This window comes from Bos grunniens, chromosome X (genome assembly GCF_055505025.1).
Source record: "Bos grunniens cultivar Pamir isolate PY7600 chromosome X, Bosgru_T2T1.0, whole genome shotgun sequence".
NCBI lineage: Eukaryota > Metazoa > Chordata > Mammalia > Artiodactyla > Bovidae > Bos > Bos grunniens.
This window is the reverse complement of record NC_141194.1, coordinates 112,211,196-112,236,024: the sequence shown is the minus strand read 5'-3', so window position 1 is coordinate 112,236,024 and position 24,829 is coordinate 112,211,196. Positions and strand designations below refer to the sequence as shown.

At 40.4% G+C, this 24,829-nt stretch overlaps 1 protein-coding gene and 1 non-coding gene across 6 annotated transcripts in view; one reads left to right on the top strand and one right to left on the bottom strand.

Annotated features, from left to right (window-relative positions):
- The window catches only part of TMEM185A (transmembrane protein 185A), a 41,850-nt gene that overhangs the window by 15,451 nt on the left and 1,570 nt on the right, over positions 1-24,829 (bottom strand). The window lies entirely within an intron of this gene.
- Positions 18,352-18,423, top strand: TRNAY-AUA (transfer RNA tyrosine (anticodon AUA)). Its single transcript has one exon. It is a non-coding gene; the product is annotated as a tRNA-Tyr (tRNA).

The window sequence follows — 24,829 nt, the reverse complement described above, 5'->3', positions numbered from 1 at the left end:
CCAACCAGTCAATCCTATAGGAAATCAGTCCTAAATATTCTTTGGAAGGACTGATGCTGAAGCTGAAACTCCAATACTTTGGCCACCTGATGCGAAGAACTGACTCACTAGAAAAGACCCTGATGCTGGGAGGGATTGAAGGCAGGAGGAGAAGGGGACGACAGAGGATGAGATGGTTGGATGGCATCACCAACTCAATGTACATGAATCTGTGCAGGCTCCGGGGGTTGGTGATGGACAGGGAAGCCTGGTGTGCTGCAGTCCATGGGGTTGCAAAGAGTCGGACATGACTGAGTGACTGAACTGAGCTGATAGCTAGAGTGATCAGGAAAAAAAAAAAAAACAGTAGACAAGAATTACTAATACCAGGAATGAAAGCAGGGACATCATGACAAATCCTACAGGTATTAGAAGTGGATATTATGAACAGCTTCAAGCAAGCAAATTTCTTGAAATAAATATATTATTAAAGTTCACACAAGAAGAAATACTTTCATATTCCTACATCTATTTAAAGAATGACAGAAACTGTAGTTAGAATCAGTCTCACAAAAAACTGTTAAGCCCAGACAAAATCTACCAAATACATAAGGAAGAACTAGTACCAATTTTTCACAAACTTTTGCAGAAAAAGATGAGAGAGGAACATTTCCCAATTTATTTTATGAAGCTAGTAGCATTACCCTGATACTCAAACCTGACCAAGAAAGAAAACTACAAACCAGTTTCCTTCATGAAAGACAGATGCAAAACCCCTAAAAAACAGGAAATTGTATCCAACAATATATAGAAAGAATACTTCATTATGACTAAGTGTGGTTTAGCCAGGACTGCAAGTTTGGCTTAACATTTGAAATCAATGTAATTCACTGTATTAATAGAATGAAAAAGAGAAGCCATATGATTATTTCAATAGTTTCAGGAGAAACATTAGATATAACTCACTACTCATTCAAGATAAAAATCTCTAAGCAAATTAAGAATAGAGGGGTATCTAGAAAAAACCTGACAGTCGCCTTCAGTGTCTGCTGCCAAGGGCTCTGGGCCTTTGGACTTGGACTTCCCTGGTGGCTCAGCTGGTACAGAATCTGCCTGCAATGCAGAAGACCTGGGTTTGATCCCTGGGTTGGTAAGATCCCCTGGAGAAGGGAACAGCTACCCACTCCAGTATTCTGACCTGGAGAATTCCGTGGACTGTATAGTCCATTGGTTGCAAAGAGTTGGACATGCCTGAACAACTTTCATGTCTAGAAAAAAAATAGTTAAAAATGCTTAATGGTGAAAGACTAAATGCTTTCCACAAAGATGGTAAACAAGAAGTTTGTCCACTTCAATACAACTATTCAACATTGTACTAGAAGCCCTAGCCACAAATATAATACAAGAAAAGAAATAAAAAGGATACAGGTTTGGAAAGGAAGGAGTAAATCTAATATTTGCAGACAATGTGACTGTCTATGTAGAAAATCCTAAGTACTTGACCAAAAAAGCTACTAAACCTAATTAGTGAATTTTGTAAAGTTGCAGGATACAAGGTAAATAAATGAAAACATTTACTGCATTTCTATATGCTAGCAATGAGAAAATGGACACAGATTTTTTTAAAAAAACTATAATTTACTGCAACTTTCCTATAAACAATAATATTTAAAATCAGAAGTTTATGAAAAAACTACCATTTACAACAGTATCAAAGTATGAAATACCTAGAGACAAATTTAACAAAATATCTGCAAGACTTAAAGATTCTGAAATCTAACAAACATTGCCAAAAAAATTTTGTAGCTTTGCTAAGTTGCTTCAGTCATATCTGACTCTTTGTGACCCCATGGACTGCAGCCTGCCAGGCTCCTCTGTCCATGGGATTTCCCAGGCAAGAATACTGGAGTGGGTTGCCATTTCCTTCTCCAGGGGATCTTCCCCACCCAGGGATTGAACCCTCACGTGTCTTTCACATCTCCTGCACTGGCAGGAGAGTTCTTTACCACTAGCGCTACCTGAGAAGTCTTAAAATTAAAGATCTAAACAAATGGAGAAATCCACCATTTTTACAGATTAAAAAATTCAATACTATTAAAATTTACATCCTCTATTCGATTTCCTATGGTTGCTATAACAAATTGCCATGAACATGATGGTTTAAAACAACACACATTTATTCTCTTATAGTTCTGCAGGCTAAAGGTCCAAAATGGGGTTCACTAGGTTAAAACTAAGGAGTCAGCAGAGCCATGTTCCCTCCAGAGACTAGGAGAGAATCCATTCCTTGCCTTTTCAAGTTTCTAGAGCTGCATTCCCTGTACTCCTTTGAGCTCCTTCCTCCATTATTAATATCAGAAGGGCAGCATCTTCAAATCTCTTTCTCTGCTTCAATCACATTGTCTTCTCTTTATAGTATCTCCTCTGCCTCCTTCTTATATGGCAACCCATGAATGTATTTAGAGCCCACCTGGATAAACCAGGATATTCTCCCATCTCAAGATCTGTAATTTAATCATATCTTTTGCCATATAAGGTAATATTCACCTTTTTGCCAGAGAAGGTAATATACACAGGTTCCATGGATTAGTAAGTAGATATCTTTGAGGGACATTATTTAGCCTACCATACTCATCACATTATTCTGAAGAGTCAATGCAAGTAGTCCCATTTGCTATTTATGATTTTGTTTCTTCTGCCTGAGGAGACATATTAAAAAAATATTGCTAAGACTGACATCAAAGAGCATACTGCCTATGTTTTCTCTGAGGAGTTTTATGGTTTTGGGTCTTATATTTAAGTTGTTAATCCAAATTGAGTTCATTTCTGTATATGGTATTAGGAAGTAGTCTAGTTTGATAATATCTGACATCTGTCAGAAAGACTATTGTCAAAAGGACAACAGATAACAAGTGTTGGTGAGGATGTAGAGAAAAAGGAATTAATATGCAATGTTGGCAAGAATGTAAACTGATGCAGCCACTATGAAAAATGGTATGGAGGTTCCTTAAAAACTTAAAAATAGAACTATCATGTGCTCCAGCAATTCGACTCCTGGGGATTTATCTGAAGAAAAAAACACTAATTCGAAAAGATATATGTAGCCCTATGTTTACTGCAACCTTATTTACAATAGCTAAAATATACCTAAGTGGCAACCTAAGTGCCATGAAGAGATGACTGTTTAAAGAACATGTGGGGAGTGTGTGTGTGTATGTGTGTGTAATGGAACATTACTCAGCCACAAAAAATAATGAAATCTTGTCATTCGTGACAACTTGGATGAACCTACAGGGCATTATACTAGTAAAATAAGTTAGAGAAAGACAAATATGACTGCATTTATATGTAGACTCTAGAAAAAGAAATAAACAAAACAGAAACAGAGTAATGGGTACAGAGAATAAACAGGTGGTTGCCAGAGGTGGTGGGAGGAGGGGAGGAGAGAACTAGGTAAGGGAGATTCAGGATTAGAACCTCCAGCCACAAAATAAAGAAGCTATGGGTATGAAATATACAGTGTGGGGAATACAGTCCCCTTTTAGTGCTAAACAAAAGTAATATAGTATCTTTAAATAGTGACAGATGGTAACTAGACACTGTGGTGACCATTTAAAAATGTATAGAAATACCAAATCACTATGTTGTACAACAGGAACTATTTAATAACGTAGTGTTGTGGGTGAATTATATCTCAAAAACAAACAAACCTATAGAAAAAGATGTTAGATGCGTGGTTACTGGAGGTTAGGGTGGGGCAAGGGGGAGTTGGATGAAGGTAGTCAAAACATAGAAAATTCCTTTATAAGTATTAGAGAGGAATTTTACAACATGATAAATGTAATTAACACTGTGGTATGTTATATATGAAAGTTGTTGAGAGTAAACCCTGAGAGTTCTCATCACAACGAAAAATATTTTTTTTCTTTTATTTTTGTATATGAGATGATTAATGTTCACTAAACTTACTGTGGTAATAATTTCATGAGGTATGTAAGTCAAATGATTATGCCGTACACCCTAAACTTACACAGTGCTGTATGTCACCTATGTTTCAATAAAACTGCAAGAAAAGAATACATGCAATATCTGAAAAGGGCAATAAAGCAAAGCACAATAAAACAAGGTATGCCTGTATGCATTTAAGGTTCCACCATGTCTTTTCAAGGCTTGATAGCTCATTTCTTTTTAGTGCTAAACAATATTCCATTGGATGCACCAGTTTATTTATACATACACCCATCAAGGGACATCTTGGTTGCTTCCAAGTTTTGGCAATTATGATTAAAGCTGCTATAAATATACAGGGAAAAAAAAAGATTCAATGCAATCCCAATGAAAATCCAAGCAGCCTCTTCTGGAGAAATTAACATACTAATTCTAAAAATTATATGAAAATGCAAAAGACTTCAAAGGGGCAGAACAATTATGAGAGAGAACAAAGTTGGAGAAACTATACTATGTGCTTATACTGCATGCTTTCATGACTTAACTATAGAGCTACAGTAATCAAGAAAATGCAGTATTAGCATCAGGAGAGACACAGAGAATAGAATAGAGTCCAAAAACATACCCATACATACATGGTCAAAGATGCCAAGGCAATTCAGTAGAGAAAGAACCGGGCTTCCATAAATGGTGTTGAAACAACTGGATAGATAGGAATAATGAACCTAGACTCAACCTCACAGCATATGACAACTGTTGCTAAGGACATGGAGCAAATGGAACCCTCATATATTGCTAGCAGGAGTGCAAAACAGTGCAGGCACTTTAGAAAACACTTTGGTAGTTTCTCATAAAGTTAAGTATACAGTTACTCTACAGCCCAGCAATCCCATACCTAGGTATTTACTTAAGAAAAAGGAAAATATATGTCCACAAAAAGACTCGTATTCAACTGCTCAAAGCACCTTTATTTATCATAGCCACTGGAAACAATCCAAATGTCCAAAAACTGGTGAATGGCTAAACCACCTGTGATATGTCTATTCAAATGGAATACTACTAATCAGTAAAAAGGAACAAACAAACAACACGGATAACCTCAAATGCACTATGCTAAGTAAAATAACTCAGACTGAAAACACAACACACTGTATGACTCCATTTATTTGACATTGTAGAAAAAGCAAAAGTATAGCGACAGAAAATAGATCCGTGTATTTACCTGCGGCTGTGCTGGGGGAAAGGGTGACTACAAAAGAACACAAGGGAAGTTTCTGCAGTAATGGAACTTTTCTATATTTCTGTCTTTAGGTGATGCTTACACAAATGAATGGGTTTATTAAAACTCATAGGATTGAGCACTAAAAATGATAAAACTTACTGCATGCAAAATACACTTCATTAATGTTGGCCTAGCTACAATAATATTGATCTATCTACACATCAATGCCTATTTATGAAAAGTCAGGCAATCTCACTTAAGCCTCACAGCAACGCTGTGAAGGAGGCATTTTCACTATTCCCATTGTACAGATTGGAAATGAAGGCTTAGATGTTAAATTTAACTTGTCCAAGCAGATAGTAGCTCACAGGGCTGAGATTCAAATGAAGAACTATTTGACTCCAAAGTTCTTCTAATGGAGTACTATTCAATACTCACTTCACACTAATTATTCAACACTCTTGGAAAAGCATCAAGATAAATGCATGCTAATACAGAACAGACCTCGCAGAAGCATAGCCCAGAGCAGCTACCCCACGCCTGAGGCCAGGGGCGGCGGCTGGGAGGAGCTATCCCATTTCCAAGGAGTGGCAGCTGCGCAGGCGCAGGAGGGCCCAGAGGAGCTACTCCACATTCAAGGTCAGGAGGGGTGGCGGTGAGGAGATACCCCTCGTCCAAGGTAAGAGAAACCCAGGTAAGATGGTAGGTGTTGCAAGAGGGCATCAGAGGGAAGACACACTGAAACCATAATCACAGAAAACTAGTCAATCTAATCACGTGGACCACAGCCTTGTCTAACTCAATGAAACTAAGCCATGCCCTGTGGGGCCACCCAAGATGGGCGGGTCATGGTGGAGAGGTCTGACAGAATGTGGTTCACTGGAGAAGGGAATGGCAAACCACTTCAGTTTTCTTGCCTTGAGAACCCCATGAACAGTATGAAAAGGCAAAATGATAGGATACAGAAAGAGGAACTCCCCCGGTCGGTAGGTGCCCAATATGCTACTGGAGATCAGTGGAGAAATAACTCCAAAAGAATGAAGGGATGGAGCCAAAGCAAAAACAATACACAGTTGTGGATGTGACTGGTGATAGAAGCAAGGTCCGATGCTGTAAAGACCAATATTGCATAGGAACCTGGAATGGCAGGTCCATGAATTAAGGCAAATTGGAAGTGGTCAAACAGAAGATGGCAAGAGTGAACGTCAACATTCTAGGAATCAGCGAACTAAAATGGACTAGAATGGCTGAATTTAACTCAGATGACCATTGTATCTACTACTGCGGGCAGGAATCCCTCAGAAGAAATGGAGTAGCCATCATGGTCAACAAAAGAGTCCAAAATGCAGTACTTGGATACAATCTCAAAAACAACAGAATGATCTCTGTTCGTTTCCAAGGCAAACCATTTAATACCACAGCAATCCAAGTCTATGCCCCAACCAGAAACGCTGAAGAAGCTGAAGATGAACGGTTCTATGAAGACCTACAAGACCTTTTAGAACTAACACCCAAAAAAGATGTCCTTTTCATTATAGGGGACTGAAATGCAAAAGTAGGAAGTCAAGAAACACCTGGAGTAATAGGCAAATTTGGCCTTGGAATACGGAATGAAGCAAGGCAAAGGCTAATTGAGTTTTGCCAAGAGAACGCACTGGTCATAGCAAACACCCTCTTCCAACAACACAAGAGGAGACTCTGCACATGGACATCACCAGATGGTCAGCACCAAAATCAGACTGATTATACTCTTTGCAGCCAAAGATGGAGAAGCTCTATACAGTCAGCAAAAACAAGACCAGGAGCTGACTGTGGCTCAGATCATGAACTCCTTACTGCCAAATTCAGACTTAAATTGAATAAAGTAGGGAAAAGCACTAGACCATTCAGGTATGACCTAAATCAAATCCCTTATGATTATACATTGGAAGCGAGAAATTGATTTAAGAGACTAGATCTGATAGATAGAGTGCCTGATGAACTATGGAGAGAGGTTCGTGACATTGTACAGGAGACAGGGATCAAGACCATCCCCATGGAAAAGAAATGCAAATAAGCAAAATGGCTGTCTGAGGAGGCCTTATGAATAGCTGTGAAAAGAAGAAAAGTGAAAAGCAAAGGAAAAAAGGAAAGATATAAGCATCTGAATGCAGTTCCAAAGAATAGCAAGGAGAGATAAGAAAGCCTTCCTCAGCGATCAATGCAAAGAAATAGAGGAAACCAACAGAATGGGAAAGACTAGAGATCTCTTCAAGAAAATTAGAGACGCCAAGGAAATATTTCATGCAAAGATGGGCTCCATAAAGGACAGAAATGGTATGGACCTAACAGAAGCAGAAGATATTAAGAAGAGGTGGCAAGAATACACAGAAGAACTGTACAAAAAAGATCTTCATGACTAAGATAATCATGATGGTGTGATCAGTCACCTAGGGCCAGACATCCTGGAATGGGAAGTCAAGTGGGCCTCAGGAAGCATCACTATAAACAAAGTAGTGGAGGTGATGGAATTCTAGTTGAGCTCTTTCAAATCCTAAAAGATGATGCTGTAAAAGTGCTGCACTCAATATGCCAGCAAATTTGGAAAACTCAGAAGTGGCCACAGGAATTAAAAAGGTCAGTTTTCATTCCAATCCCAAAGAAAGGTAATGCCAAAGAATGCTCAAACTACCGCACAATTGCACTCATCTCACATGCTAGGAAAGTAATGCTCAAAATTCTCCAAGCAAGGCTTCAGCAATACGTGAACCGTGAACTTCCTTATGTTCAAGCTTGTTTTAGAAAAGGCAGAGGAACCAGAGATCAAATTGCCAACATCCACTGGATCATCAAAAAAGCAAGAGAGTTCCATAAACACATCTATTTCTGCATTATTGACTATGCCAAAGCCTTTGACCATGTGGATCATAACAAACTATGGAAAATTCTGAAAGAGATGGGAATACCAGACCACCTGATCTGCCTCTTGAGAAATTTGTATGCAAGTCAGAAAGCAACAGTTAGAACTGGACATGGAACAAGAGAGTGGTTCCAAACAGGAAAAGGAGTTCGTCAAGGCTGTATATCGGCACCCTGTTTATTTAACTTATATGCAGGGTACATCATGAGAAACGCTGGACTGGAAGAAACACAAACTGGAATCAAGATTGCCAGGAGAAATATCAATAACCTCAGATATGCAGATGACACCACCCTTATGGCAGAAAGTGAAGAGGAACTCAAAAGCCTCTTGATGAAAGTGAAAAGTGGAGAGTGAAAAAGTTGGCTTAAAGCTCAACATTCAGAAAACAAAGATCATGGCATCTGGTCCCATCACTTCATGGGAAATAGATGGGGAAATAGTGGAAACACTGTCAGACTTTATTTTTCTGGGCTCCAAAATCACTGCAGATGGTGACTGCAGCCATGAAATTAAAAGATGCTTACTCCTTGGAAGGAAAGTTATGACCAACCTAGATAGCATATTCAAAAGCAGAGACATTACCAACAAAGGTTCGTCTAGTCAAGGCTATGGTTTTTCCTGTGATCACGTATGGATGTGAGAGTTGAACTGTGAAGAAGGTTGAGCGCCGAAGAATTGATGCTTTTGAACTGTGGTGTTGGAGAAGACTCTTGAGAGTCCCTTGGACTGCAAGGAGATCCAACTAGTCCATTCTAAAGGAGATCAGTCCTGGGTGTTCTTTGGAAGGAATGACGCTAAAGCTGAAACTCCAGTACTTTGGCCACCTCATGCGAAGAGTCGACTCATTGGAAAAGACCCTGATGCTGGGAGATATTGGGGGCAGGAGGAGAAGAGGACGACAGAGGATGAGATAGTTGCACAGGATCACCAATGCAATGGACACGAGTTTGAGTAGGCTCTAGGAGTTGGTGATGGACAGGGAAGCCTGGTGTGCTACAGTCCATGGGGTCACACAGAGTTGGACACGACTGAGCGACTGAACTGAACTGACTGATACATACATGCACTACTCTTGTATTATGAGAAACAACATAAGAAATTTCAATTGGAAAAAAGGGGGAGATTTCAAGATGATATGACCCACAACTAGAGGAAAATAATAGAATGGGAAAGACTAGAGAGCTCTTCAAGAAAATTAGAGATACCAAGGAAACATTTCATGCAAAGATGGGTACAACAAAGGACAGAAACAGTATGGGTCTAACAGAAGCAGAAGAGATTAAGAAGAGGTGGCAAGAATACACAGAAGAACTATACAAAAAAGATCTTAATGACCCGGATAACCACAATGGTGTGATCACTCACCTAGAGTCAGACATCCTGGACTGCAAAGTCAAGAGGGCCTTAGGAAACCTCACTATGAACAAAGCTAGTGGAGGTGATGGAATTCAATCTGAGCTATTTCAAATCCCAAAAGATGATGCTGTGAAAGTGCTGCACTCAATATGCCAGCAAATTTGGAAAACTCAGCAGTGGTCACAGGACTGGAAAAGGTCAGTTTTCATTCCAATCGCAAAATATGGAATGCCAAAGAATATTCAAAATGCCACACAGTTGCACTCATTTCACACGCTAGCAAGGTCATGCTCAAAATCCTCCAGCCTTGGCTTTGACAGTATGTGAACTGAGATCTTCCAGACGTACAAGCTGGATTTAGAAAAGGCAGAGGAACCAGAGATCAAATTGGTAATATTCGTTGGATCATAGAAAAAGCAAGAGAATTCCAGAAAAACATCTACTTCTGCTCCATTGACTATGATAAAGCCTTTGACTGTGTGGATCATGACAAACTGTGGAAAATTCTTAAAGAGATGGGAATACCAAACCACCCTACCTGCCTCCTGAGAAACCCGTATGCAGGTCAAGAAGCAACAGTTAGATCTGGACATGGATCAATGGACTGGTTCCAAATAGGGAAAGGAGTATGTCAAGGCTGTATACTGTCACCCTGGTTATTTAACTTATATGCCGAGTACATCATGGGAAATGCCGGTCTGGTTGAAGCACAAGGTGTATTCAAGATTGCCAGGAGAAATATCAATAACCTCAGATATGCAGATGACACCACCCCAATGGCAGAAAGCAAAGAGGAGCAAAAGAGCCTCTTGATGAAGGTGAAAAAGGAGAGTGAAAAAGCTGGCTTAAAACTCAACATTCAAAAAACTAGTATCATAGCATCTGGTCCCATCACTTCATGGCAAAATCACTATAGACAGTGACTACAGATATGAAATTAAAAGATGCTTGCTCCTTGAAAGAAAGCTATGACCAACCTCAAAAGTGTATTAAACAGCAGAGACATTATTGATAAAGGTCTATATAATCAAAGCTATGGTTTTTTAAGTAGTCATGTATGGATGTGACAGTTGGACCATAAAGAAGGCTGAACACTGAAGAATTCATACTTTTGAACTGTGGTGTTTGAGAAGACTCTTGAGAGTCCCTTGGACTGCAAGGAGATCAAACCAGTCAATCGTAAAGGAAATCAACCCTGAATACTCCTTGTAAGGATTGATACTGAAGCTGAAGCTCCAATACTTTGGGCACATGATGTGAAGAACGGACTCCTTGGAAAAGACCCTGATGCTGGGAACGATTGAAGGCAGGAGAAGAAGGGGACAACAGAGGATGAGATGGTTGGATGGCAACACCGACTCAATGGACATGACTTTGAGTAAGCTCTGGGAGATACTGAAGGACAGGGAAGCCTGGCATGCTGCAGTCCATGAGGTGGCAAAGAGTCAGACATGACTAAGCGACTGAATAACAACAACAAGGACCCACAAAATTTAGCTCAGAAGCTAACCTCCAAGAGTATAAACAACAGTGGGAGGACAATCAAATTTGGACAGGTTTCTAACTAGAGTGTCTATACAGCCTTTTCTTAGAATATTACTAATACTTTCATAGCATTCTCTGCTACAAAACCAGGGTAATATGTACCTCATAAGGTGGCTGTGAATATAATATAATTAATATGAAAAGTGCTTTGTGTAAAGCATTAAACTGATGGTTCTCAAAATTTTTTGTATCAAGAATCTTTTACACTCTTAAAAGTGACTGAGGACTCTAAAGAGCTTTGTTTATATAGGTTATATGTTTGCTATTGCTATTTACTATATCAGATTTTAAAACATTATTCAAAATATTACTTCATAAAATTAAAAATAATAAACATATTAACATAAACAACATAATTTTAATGAAATCTTTTTCAAGAGTGTAGAGTTTTGCAATGTTTTAAAATGCCTGACTTGACTGTGTGTCTATGGAATATATAAAAGCATAATGAGAAGTCCCTCAAAAGAAACACACTAGCACAGGCAGATGTGGACATGAGAGTCAAGAACACACAGGAGTAGGACCAGATTAGAGTCTGAGCTTCCCCTGCAACAGGTGAAGAGACCAGCCCAGTACTGGAGGGCATCCTGGGGTGGACGGTGACTCACAGTGAGGTAAAAGACACTGACAACTGAGATCAAAGAAAAACATTATTCTTATATTTTTACTTGTTCTGTAGTTGCTTCTGGATTTTTTCTTTTTTCCTTTTTTTCCCCTCTGTTGCTGTAGTTGTTGATTTTAATAGTACTATTAAATCTATTTACACTTTTGAGAATATTTTTGCTAATCACACCTTTTATTTCCTTTAAATACATCTGCATCTATGATGGTCTCTTACGATTTTGAGGGTTTTTTTCTTTTTTAATTTTTTAAAATTTATTATTTTTCTACATATATTCTTTTGTTGCTTTTCTAATTCTTTTCCTGTCATATTTATTCTTTAATATATACAAATCTCCTTTATCTACCTCTAACTTCGCTTTTCTATTCTTTCTTTCTTTTCTTTTTCTCACCATGTTTATCAGTCTGTTTTGCTTTCATTGCTTTATTCCCCAGTTGGCATATTGCTTTGGCTTTGTTTTCCAGCTTATGCTCTAATTAGTTTTGTTTTCACCTGTTGGATATCATTTTTACTTTCCTTTGCTCACCAGGTCAATCTCTTCTACTTTCTTTCTTTCTTTCTTTTGTTTTTTTTGGACTGTTTTGGTTTTGTTTATATCTGTATATGTGTGTGTATATATATTCCATTATTTTTGTTAGTATTTGTCTGATTTTGTATTTGCCAATTGTCTGGGGTTTGCATTTTGTTTCTTGTTTTAATCCCCTTTAATGCCATAACAAACCACCTGTGGAATCTCTGTTCACTGGCCAGAGATCAGGCCCTGAGCTTTTGGAGTGTGAGCACTGACAAGACTCTAGACTACCAGAAAATTTCTAACCCAGGGAGTATTAATTAGTGAGAACTCCCACAAAGGCCTCCACCTGTATACAAGACCTGGCAGTACCCAACTACTGGCAGAACGCAATACAGGACGACTCATCCAAACAACAAAGACAAAAACACAAACCCGATCACCAGCAAACAGGATTAGCACCTCATACAGCCCTGACCACCAGAGGAAAAAAAAAACTTACCTTCTCCCACCAGAGCACAAGCACAAGTCACACCCAACAGAAGCCTACACAAACCACTGAATCAACCTTACCCACCAAGGACAGAAACCAAGAGGAAGGAGGAATTCAACCTCAAAATCTGAGAAAAGGAGATCTCAAACACAATACATTAAAAAAAAGAAAAAAGAAAAGGCGGAGAAGTATGGTGCAAACGAAGGAACAAACTAGAAACAGACAAGACTAACTAAACAAAGAGTAAATAGGCAAACTACCTGAAAAAGAATTCAGAATAATGATAGCAAAGATATTTCAAAACCTTGAAAATAGAATGGAGAAAATGCAAGAAGTGATCAACACGAATAAACAATTGCCAAGGACACAGAAGAAATAAAGATTAAGCAAACAGTGATGAATAACTCAATTATTGAAATTAAAAATACTCTGGACGGAACCAATACATTAATGGAAGCAGAAGAATGGATAAGTGAGCTAGAACATAGAATGATGGAAATAACTGCTGAAGAACACAATAATGGAAAAAGAATGAAAAGAATTGAGGATAGCCTCAGAGTTCTCTGGGACAACATTAAATGCAAGAACTTTCAACAGTCAAGTGGGCCTTAGAGAAGCATCACTACTAACAAAGCTAGTGCAGGTGATGGAATTCCAGCTGAGCTATTTCAAATCCTAAAAGATGATGCTGTGAAAGTGCTGCACTCAATATGTCAGCAAATTTGGAAAACTCAGCAGTGGCCACAGGAGTGCAAAAAAGTCAGTTTCATTCCAATCCCAAAGAAAGGCAATGCCAAAGAATGTTCAAACTACTACACAATTGCACTCATCTAACATGCTCACAAGGTAATGCTCAAAATTCTCCAACCTAGGCTTCAACAGTATGTGAACTGAGAACTTCTAGACATACAAGCTGGATTTAGAAAAGGCAGAGGAAGCAGAGATCAACTTGCCAACATCCATTGGCTCATAGAAAAAGCAAAAGAATTCCAAAAAAAACCCATCTGCTTCATTGACTAAACTAAAGCCTTTGTGTGGATCACAACAAACTGTGGAAAATTCTCAAACAGATGGGAATACCAGACCACCTTACTTGCCTCCTGAGAAACCTGTATGCAGGTCAAGAAACAACAGTTACATCCAAACATGGAAAAATGGACTGGTTCCAAATTGGGAAAGGAGTGTGTCAAGGATGTATACTGTCACCCTGCTTATTTAACTTATATGCAGAGTACATTGTGAGAAATGCCGGGCTGGGTGAAGCACAAGCTGGAATCAAGATTGCCGGGAGAAATATCAATAACCTGAGATATGCAGATGACACCACCCTTATGGCAGAAAATGAAGAAGAACTAAAGAGCCTCTTGATGAAGTGAAAGAGGAGAGTGAAAAAGTTGGCTTAAAATTCAACATTTAAAAAACTAAGATTATGGCATCCAGTCCCATTACTTCATGGCAAATAGATGGGGAAACAATGGAAACAGTGACAGACTATTTTCTTGGGCTCCAGAATCACTGCAGATGGTGACTGCAGCCATGAAATTAAAAGACACTTGCGCCTTGGAAGAAAAGCTATGACAAACCTAGACAGCATATTAAAAAGCAGAGACATTACTTTGCCGACAATGATCCATATAGTCAAATCTATGGTTTTTCCAGTAGTTATGTATGGATGTTAGAGTTGGACCATAAAGAAGGATGAGTGTTGAAGAATTGATGCTTTTGAACTGTGGTGTTGGAGAAGACTGTTGAGACTGCAAAGAGATCAAACCAGTCAATCCAAAGGAAATCAATCCTGAATATTCTTGGAAGTACTGATTCTGAAGCTCCAATACTTTGACCACCTGATGCAAAGAGCTGACTCATTGGAAAAGACCCTGATGCTGGGAAAGATTGAAGGCAGGAGAAGAAGGCAATGACAGGACGAGATAGTTGGATGGCATCACTGACTCAATGGACATGAATTTGAGCAAGCTCAGGGAGATGGTGAAGGACAGGGAAGCCTGGCATGTTGCAGTCTACGGGGTGGCAAAGAGTCAGCTATGATTGAGCAACTGAACAAGAAGACCAAGGGAATAAGATAGATAGCTCAGAGATAAACCCACACATCTATGGGTACCTTAGTTTTGACAAAGAAGGCAGGAATATACAATGGAGCAAAGATAGTCTCTTCAATAAGTGGTGCTGGTAAAATTGGACAGCTACATGTAAAAGAATGAAATTATAACCCTTCCTAACACCATCCACAAAGATAGCCTCAAAATTAATTAAAGACCTAAATGTAAGACCAGAAACTATAAAACTCCTAAAGGAAACATAGGCAGAAAACTCTATGACATAAATCACAACAAGATCCTCTATGACCCACCTCCTAGAATAATGGAAATAAAACAAAAACAAACAAGTGGGACCTCATTAAACTTAAAAGCTTTTGCAAAGCAAACTATAAACAAGGTGAAAAGTCAACCCTCAGAGTGGGAAAAAATAATAGCAAATGAAACAACTAACAAAGGATTAATTTTAAAATATATAAGTAGTTCATACAAGTCAACACCAGGAAAAAAAAAAAAAAACCCAATCAAAAAAATGGGCAAAAAAACCTAAACAGACATTTCTCCAAAGAAGACATACAGATGGCTAATAAACACATGAAATGCTGCTCCACATTGCTCATTGTTAGAGAAATGCAAGTAAAAACTACAATGAGACATTACCTCACACTGGTCAGAATGACCATCATCAAAAAAATCTACAAACAATACATGCTGGAGAGGGTGTGGAGAAAAGGGAACCCTCTTGCACTATTGGTGGAAATGCAAATAGATACAGCCACTATGGAGAATAGTATGGAGATTCCTTAAAAAACTAGGAATAAAACCACCATGACTCAGTAATCCCACTACTAGGCATATACCCTGAGGAAACCAAAACTGAAAAAGACACGCGTAACCCAATGTTCATTGCAGCTCTAGTTACAATAGCTAGGACATGGAAGCAACCTAGACGTCCATCAACAGATGAAAGGATAAAGAAGTTGTTGTACATATATAGAATGGAATATTTATTCAGCCATAAAAAGGACCACATTTGAGTCAGTCCTAATGAGGTGGATGAATCTAGAGCCTATCATACAGAGTGAAGTAAGTCAGAAAGAGAAACACATATACCATGGCACCCCACTCCAGTACTCTTGCCTGGAAAATCCCATGGACGGAGGAGCCTGGTAGGCTGCAGTCCATGGGGTCGCCAGGAGTCGGACACGACTGAGCGACTTCACTTTGACTTTTCACTTTCATGTATTGGAGGAGGAAATGGCAACCCACTCCAGTGTTTTTGCCTGGAGAATCCCAGGGACGGGGGGAGCCTAGTGGGCTGCCGTCTATGGGGTAGCGCAGAGTCGGACACGACTGAAGCGACTTAGCAGCAGCAGCAGCAACACATATATATGGAATCTAGAAAGATGGTATTGATGAACCTATTTGCAGATCAGCTATGGAGACACAGACATTGAGAACAGACTTATGGACACACCTGGGTTGGGGAAGGAGAGTGGGAGGTATGGAGAGAGTAACATGGAAACATATATTATCATATGTAAATAGATAGCCAATGGGAATTTGCTGTGTGACTCAGGGAACTCCAACCAGGGCTGGATAACAACCTAGAGCAGTGGGATGGGGAGGGAGGTGGGAAGGATGTTCAAGTGGGAGTGGACATGGGTAAGCCTATGGCTGATTCATGTTTCTCTTTGGTAAAAACCAATGCAATACTGTAAAGCAATTATCCTTCAAATAAAATTTTTTTAAAAATCAGAAAAAATAAAATGTTTGGCTTCATAGCAGATACCTAGATTATAATATTTATGTCTGCATTCATTCTGTTGACGTTGTCTGGGTTCAAGCATGTGAAGAAGAGCTGATGTCACAGATATGTCATCAGAAAAAAACTGAGTATTTTAATTGGTCTTTGAGACAATGGTGGATTTTTTTCTTCAGTAGGACACCAAAACTCAATAAGTGGTGGTTCCTTGAAGTGGAGTCTGAAACACCATCAATAAACTTTTTTTCTTGACCATGCTGCAAGGCTTACAAGATCTTAGTTCCCCAAGTAGGATCTGAACCTGTGCCCTTAGCAATGAAACACAGAGTCCTAACCACAAGGGAATTTCTTCAGTGAACTTTTTATAGTCTGCTACATTAAAATACACTGGTCTCTCTTGCACTTTGAATGAATCTTTTATCCTTGCATGATTTTAACTCCATATAGGTCAACCAGAAAATATTAGTGCACTGAGTAATGAAGATCTTTAAATGCTGACACATTTCACTATATTATAGCAACAAAAAAAGCACATTAGTTGTTATCACAACCTATTTTATCAGAAGGGCTTCCCTGGTGGCTCAGATGGTGAAGAATCTGCCTGCAATGCAGGAGACTGGGGTTCGATCCCAGGGTAGGGAAGATCCCCTGGAGAAGGAAATGGCAACCCACTCCAGTATTCTTGCCTAGAGAATTCCATGGACTATAGTCCATGGGGTCACAAAGAGTTGGACACGACTGAGCAACTTTCACTTTCACTTTTCCTGGCACCAGCTTGATTTGTGCTCAGGTGCCAGCAGTTTACTCACCAGAGTGAAATGGCAACCCAGCGAAAGCTGTCTTCATATTATTATGAAAATAGTTCTGACCTCGCAGATCCCTGGCAAGTTTCTCAAGGCCCCAAGGGGGTCTGTGAAAAACAGTTTGATAACTCCTGCACTAAATATATGTTAGTTATGATTATTCATGCTCAGAAACAAGGAGAGAGGCCTTTACAAGCCGCCACCCAGGGAGAGCGCTGCAAGTGCAAGATGCCAAGAGAAGAATGATGTTCCTAGACTTCAGAAAAGAAAAGGGTTTGAGGGAGATTCAAGAGCTAGTAGAAACACAAAGTTAGCAGGTGAGAGAACTTTTTCTCTCTGATAGCACAGGGGGATATCACACAATCTAGAAAATCAGAACCAATTTGTCAACCAAAGCCCTCAGCTACATATATCAGTACCAGAAACAATGGACTGGAAAACAGAAAGGATTTTTAAAAGAAAAAAGTGGATTAGAACATTAACAAATGCAAGGACAATGACAAACACAAGGTTCTTAGGTAAATTAGATAATACGTGGAGGCAAAAATTTTCCAAAGGAGTTTCAGACTACAAACAAAAAAATAAATGAGGTGGGGGAGAGTAAACCCTGTAAGCTAAATACATTATCTTCCCTAAAAGAGTTCTATTACTTAATATACTAATGCATATATATGGAATTTAGGAAGATGGTAACAATAACCTGGTGTACGAGACAGCAAAAGAGACACTGATGTATAGAACAGTCTTATGGACTCTGTGGGAGAGGGAGAGGGTGGGAAGATTTGGGAGAATGGCAATGAAACATGTAAAATATCATGTAGGAAACGAGTTGCCAGTCCAGGTTCGATGCACAATGCTGGATGCTTGGGGCTGGTGCACTGGGACGGCCCAGAGGGATGGTATGGGGAGGGAGGAGGGAGGAGGGTTCGGGATGGGGAACACATGTATACCTGTGGCAGATTCATTTTGATATTTGGCAAAACTAATACAATTATGTAAAGTTTAAAAATAAAATAAAATTAGAAAAAAATAAATAAATTCAGTAGCTGTAAGGCAAAAAAAAAAAAAAAAAAGAGTATTGGAAATAATGAAAATTAAAATGTTGGAAAAGTATTTAATAATTTTTGACATAATTTAAGGGATATTAGACTTCCCTGGTGGCTCAGATGGTAAAGCGTCTGCCTATAATGCAGGAGACCCGGGTTCGATCCCTGGGTCGGGAAGATCCTCTGGAGAAGGAAATGGCAACCCACTCCCGCACTCTTGCCTGGAAAATTGCATGGACAGAGGAGCCTGGCGAGCTACAGTCCATGGGGTTGCAAAGAGTCGGACACGACTGAGGGACTTCACTTTTACTTTTCAAAGGGATATTAAGAGCTCTGGGTCTATTACATGAAAAATTAAAAATATCAAGGAAAAAAGGTGACCTTACAAGAGGACAAATAATAATTTATAATAACAAATAATAACAAAATATAACTTCTTCAAATACTGTTGTTAGAAAAATCTAAAGAGGATGAAGTGTTGTGGTATCGGTTTTCTATTGTAGCCATACAAAATTAGCACCAACTTAGTGGTTTAAAAAGCACAAACAGTATCTTTACAGTTTTGAATGTCAAAAGTCTGAAATGGTCTGACTGGATGAAAATCAAGGTGTTACCAGGGTTCTGAGCCTCCTGGAGGCTCTATGAGAGAATGTTTCCCTGTCTTACCAGCTTCAAGAGGCTGCTTCCCAGGTGGCTCTAGTGAAAACAACCTGCCTGCCAATGTGGGAGACATAAAAGATGCAGGTTCGATCCCTGGGTCAGGAAGATCCCCTGGAGAAGGGCATGGCAACCCACTCTAGTGTTTTGCCTGGAGAATCCCATGGACAGAGGAGCCTGATGGGCTACAGCCCATAGGGTTGCAGAGTTAGACATGACTGAAGCGACTTAGCACATGCACACACAGAAGCTGTTTCAGACCTGGCTAGTAACCCCCAGCTCCAGTTTCAAAGATCCAGCACTCTTCCCCACACTGACTCACTCTGACTTCCTCTTCTGCCTCCCTCTTCTACATTTAAGACCTCGGATAATGGGCCCAGCCAGAAAATCCTGAATAATCTCCCCTATTTTCAGGTCAGCTGATTAGCAACCATAATTCCAGCTGTTACCTTAATTTCCCTTTACTGTGTAATGGAATGTGTTTTGAAGTTCCAAGGATTAGGATGTGGGCATATTTGGGGGACAGGTGTCATCATTCTGCTATCACAGGCCTAAAATAAGAAAGATCAATAATTTTAAGGGAAAAAAGCAAAGAAGCCAAAATATGGAAATAATAAAAGTAGAAGTAGAAATGTGGAACCAAAATGAAATCAATAAGTAACATGAATAGCTGGCTCTTTGAAAAAACAAACAACTCCAGAGTCAATCAAATAAAACAAATTAATACCATCAGAAATTATAAAATGTTGAATTTATACACGTTTTTAACTGGGAAGAAAAAGAATAGTATCTCAACAATACCAATACATTTAAACCCATGTGAAAAATACGACTGCCTATTAAATAGGAAATTTCAAAGCTGATTGGCAGGAAGAGATTATGACACAGCAGTAACACAGTGATAAGAAAGTTTACTTTTTTAAAAAAGTCTAAACTTTGGAAGGTGAAAGATTCAGGAGATGGATGATGGTGACAGTTGCACAACAATGTAAACAGACTTAATGCCACTGACCTGAACAGATAAATACTGTTAAAACAGTATGTTTTATATCCTGTGACTTTTACCACGATAAAAAAAAAAATCATTAAAAATAAAAAAAAGCCTAAACTAGTATGAGTTACTTTTCAAGAAACTTTCAGACCAGAATCCAAGTATAAAAACAGACTGCTCAATTCTCCACCAATCAGCAAATGGAGGTTCCAGTGGATATTCTGATATCGAACCACCACTTCCTCAATTTCACTCTTCCAATTACACCCTAAAAATGGATTTACTACACTCTCATCTGAATCTGTAATGTCAATACAAGATCACTAAGTAGAGTCACATGAGTCAAACTACAAAGCTAGCATCCTCTCTGAAATGTACACGGAGCTCTCTGCTTAAGGCTCAAATCCCCTCTCTCCACCTTGGAGCGAGGGGAAAAGGATTTAGGGACAGAGGGAATATACCAAATAAAGAGATGACACTGTGAGTATAAAGTTCTAGTATTTTGTTTTCTACAAGTCAAAAGAATGCAACTGAACTCATAGTTTTCTCCAGTGAAAGCCGCTGGCTTTACCTGAAGCAGGCACACATACATGCTCTGGGTGACACATCCCTGTGAGCATCTGTCTGTAACTTCAGAGAATGGCTCCAATTGACAAGCTGCTGACACTCTCCCAACATTTTAAAGGAACTGCACCTCTTACACTGAGCAGAACCTTACAAAATTTAGTCATTTACTGGCAACACACAAAAGCCAAATAAAAGCAAATGACTTTTGAGGAGGACTAGATAGAACCCAGGACTGTGGGAACTGTTTCCCAGCTTTGTGGTTGTGGGGTGGGGGTCACTCTCTCCACACTAGGTTGCTCATATATCCACTCATTAAGATAAGGGGATAAGAAAGTGCCTGTAAATGATGAATTTTACCTCTAGTATGGCCAAAGAAACCAGTTGTAACAAGCTCACTTAGCAATCATTTTACTCACTATTAGGTAATAGGTGACAAAGTACAAATCGTCAGTTATAAAGAGCCTATCTCCAGAGTTCAGGGATTTCATCTTAAATTCTAGTCTCCTTGTACAGGCATGACCTATGATCTAGCAACGCAATTGGAAACCCCAAGCTCAATATTGGGAAGCTTCACTTCCAAAGTCATAGGAAACTATCTAAAACGGCTCCAATCCACTGTCTCTCCCCTATAACAGAGTTCCCAATGGCTCATCTCTCTCTGTACCCAACAATCTGCACATTTATCGAGCCCCTCACCATCCTGCTCTTCAAAGAACTAGTACCCAAGAAAAATGTGTGTGTAATTAGCAAGTAATGGGAATGATATTTTCGAAACCAGAAATTCTGCATTCAAGTGAGACTGTTCTCATTTAAACAGTCCCCCTGGGAGGCAGGGCATTAATCCCACTTGACTGCTCAAGTCATCTTTGGACCTTTCCTCCTGGACTTGCCTTGAGAACCCACAGTCTGTTCTTTTGAATACCCTCAATGGTGCCAAATCTTCATTGACAGTGGATTTTTGGAAATGGCCAAAAGTCAGTCAGAGCTGTTTGGTGAATAGGAAATGTGATCAAACTAGGTGGCACTATTTTGGTTAAACAATTGTATATGATTATAAAGCAGTGAGATAGATTTTCTTAGATGATTTGCTTCAAAGGAAAATTTCAGATGAGTAACAAGGGGTATGAGCAATGCAACAGGTATATATTTACCTTTTCCCTAAGTAACTTCTTTGAAAGATAACACTCATTTGGATGTGTCAGCTCAAACACAAGGTTTGCTTTGTTTAATTACCACTCATAAATAGAAGACTCCTTAGTATATTGGACCTACTGTGCCATGATTGGGGTGGGGGGCATGTCACTAAATTAGAGAGGGGGGCATGCATGGTCTACCCAAAAGCAAAGGCTTCAGAAGGAGACCAACCTCTTAGAATCCTGACTTGGCCCCTTGTTGCCTGTGTGGCTTTAGGGAAGTCACAAGCTAAGACTCTACAAAACAAGGCTGATATCAAACTCACAGGGCTGCTATAAAGATTCAAGATAATGGGTACAGAGCACTGACCTTGTGCCTGGCACGTGGTAGGTGTCGCATAAGTCATAGCTATTATTAATAATAACCTCACTATAATCAACAGGGTTTTCTTACTATAGGTAATTTGAGATGACAGAGCGACAGATAAACAGACATTTGGGAGGTTAGGAGTTCATTAACAGTACCAACATACACTCACCACTGATGCATCATTAAAAAAAAAAAAAAAAAAAACAGTAATGTGCCAAAAATATTTACAGGAATTGTGAGCACTATGTAGATAGAGTATTTTAAAATCACATGATGGGCGTTGTCTGCAATGTCCCTACCACACTGACCTTTCACCACTGTCTTAACACACCAGGCCTTCCCATGACCCTGCACCTCTGCATACTTCATCCCTCCTAAGATACCCTCCCTGCCCTCTGGTCTGACAAAAGCCTATAATTCTATTCTTCAGCACCAGGCTGTGGAACCCTCCCTATTGAGCTAGACAGAATTCGTGGCTCTGCCCCTCATGTTCCCACAGCATATGGTTCTTAGGTTCCTGTCCCTGGAATGCTTCATCCTGTGTGAATTTTAATCTGTTTCCATTTCTGCTTCTTTTGCTGGGCTTGAGGAGCGTGGTGAGGGACCACATCCCATTCACAACTGTACTCTGAGCACCCAGCACATCTCTGGCATGCAGCAGGAACCAGGGAGATGTTTGATGAAGGAATGCTTTACATGTACTTTACAAACACCTCTTAAAGGCCAGGCAGCTCCCTTTTGTTAATTACCAGCAAGCCTTAACCTCTGTAACTAAAAAGAAGCTCATGATCAACCAGTTCTGAGCCAGATGCAACTAGGCAGAAGGTCAGCTGGCAGTCCTGCACATCTGAGTGTTGACAGCTGTGAATCATTCTGTCTGTGCCACTTCCCAGAGCGTTGGCAATACAGCAGCAGATTCAGACTCACCAAGATCAAAAGGCTGGAAAGGAGATTTGGAGTCATGGCCCCTGCCTTGACTATTGACAGTGACTATTCCTGTGACACACACAATATGCAAAGTCAAGGCAGCCACAGTCTGCTTGGTGTCACGGTGTTCCCAGCTCTCTGATGGAAGGGCTGCATTCTGAAGGAGGGAAGGGGGTGAGAAGAAAGAGAACCAGGCCGCAGACCATGAGGAAGACAGTGACTCTACAGAGTGAGTTGTTCATTCATTCATCCATCCCTCCCACAAACACTTTCTGAGTCAGGTAGGCAGGCTACCATAATGCACAGAGTCAAGTCCCTGCCCTGACAGAGCTACATTTGTCTTTTCACGGGGCAGACAGGCATTAATCACACAAGCACACAGACAAACACAAGGGTCCAGAGGAGTGCATGGAGGAGGAGCACAGCACTCTATGCACAGGGGTACAAACAGGGCTCAGTGGGCTGGTTGGGGAAGGCAGAAAAGCTGCCCTCAGCAAGCAACAAGTGAGCTGAGACCTCAAAGAGAAACAGTTCACTAGGTCAGGAGGAGAGGGGAACATTCCCAACAAAGAGAACAGTGTGTGCCAAGGTGCTGGGCTAGGAGGCAGGTGTGGAATGGGCTCTGAATCCCAGGCAGGGGGCAAAGCTGGAGGCCCTGGCACAGCCCTCAGCTTGCTTTGAGCTCTCCGGCAGGTCCTCCTTGGCATGAAGCAAGACTAAAAATGACAGAACAGTGTCAAAAACAAGGTATGCCCGTGAGACATAACACACCGCCAGCTGAAAACTGGCAGCTGCCAACGTGAGCTGGCCACTGTCTCAGCAGTCTCCACCGTGAGGAAACACTGCTCACTTCCACTGACCCACCACACCTTTACACTTCCCAGGGAGTTGTGCATCTCAATCCTGGGAGAACTAAAGGGCTGACAAATATGGTGATGTTTACTATAAACCTGTTTAGATAGCTGGTGCATGTGTGTGTGCTAAGTCGCTTTAGTTGTGTCTGACTCTTTGTGACCCCATGGACTGTAGCCCGCCAGACTCCTCTGTCCATGGGGATTGTCCAGGCAAGAACACTGAACTAGGTGGCTATTTCCTCCTCCAGGGGATCTTTCAAACCCAGGGCTCGCACCTACGTCTCTTAGGTCTCCTGCCTTGGCAGGCATGTTCTTTACCACTAGTGCCACCTGGGAAGCCTTTAGATAGCTGGTATTTGATTATAATTTTCATGTGCAAATTTTGGGGGGCAAGGGGAGAAGCTACCGAAAAAAGTGGTTAAGGACGTTATCTGTGCAGCATGGTTTTGCTTCGCCAGCTGTTAGTTCCATCACTCCAGGCAGCTCTTTGTAGCTTTAGAATGCTCTTGTCACCTTGCAAAATTGTCCTGGAGCTTTCTATTTGTAAAGCGCTTTGCAATCAATCATTAAATTGGCCTCCCTATTCTGCTACCAATAAAACAGATAAGTGAGTGGCCCAAGGACACAAAACAATTCAGATCTTATCGTTCTCATCACCATCACCAAACACTGTAGCTACACAAGGCCTATTCAACTCTGCTATCCCGGAGATCAACCCTAACCCCTACCTAGGAGCAGCAGAGGAAGGCGGTGCATGTAGTCAGTTTTCTGCTACTTGCTCTCAACAAGCTCCTCTATGCAGAGCATCTTGAAGGCCAACAGTGATAATGACTGCACTGGGATGGGCACACTGGCACTTCAGACTAGACAGAAGATGAACAGGACAGTGCTCAAAGAGGAGTAAGAGCACTCAGGAAGTCACAGTGGCTTGCAGCTTAAAACATCACCATCCCTAAGGAGATGGCACTCCCAACACACACACACTCATCCTCTATCTCTCCCCCAAGACTTCCCTGCATCCCCCACAAGCAGCCTGGACAGTGGTCTCTCCTGGGCTGCCACAGTACAACACTGCTGCTGCTGC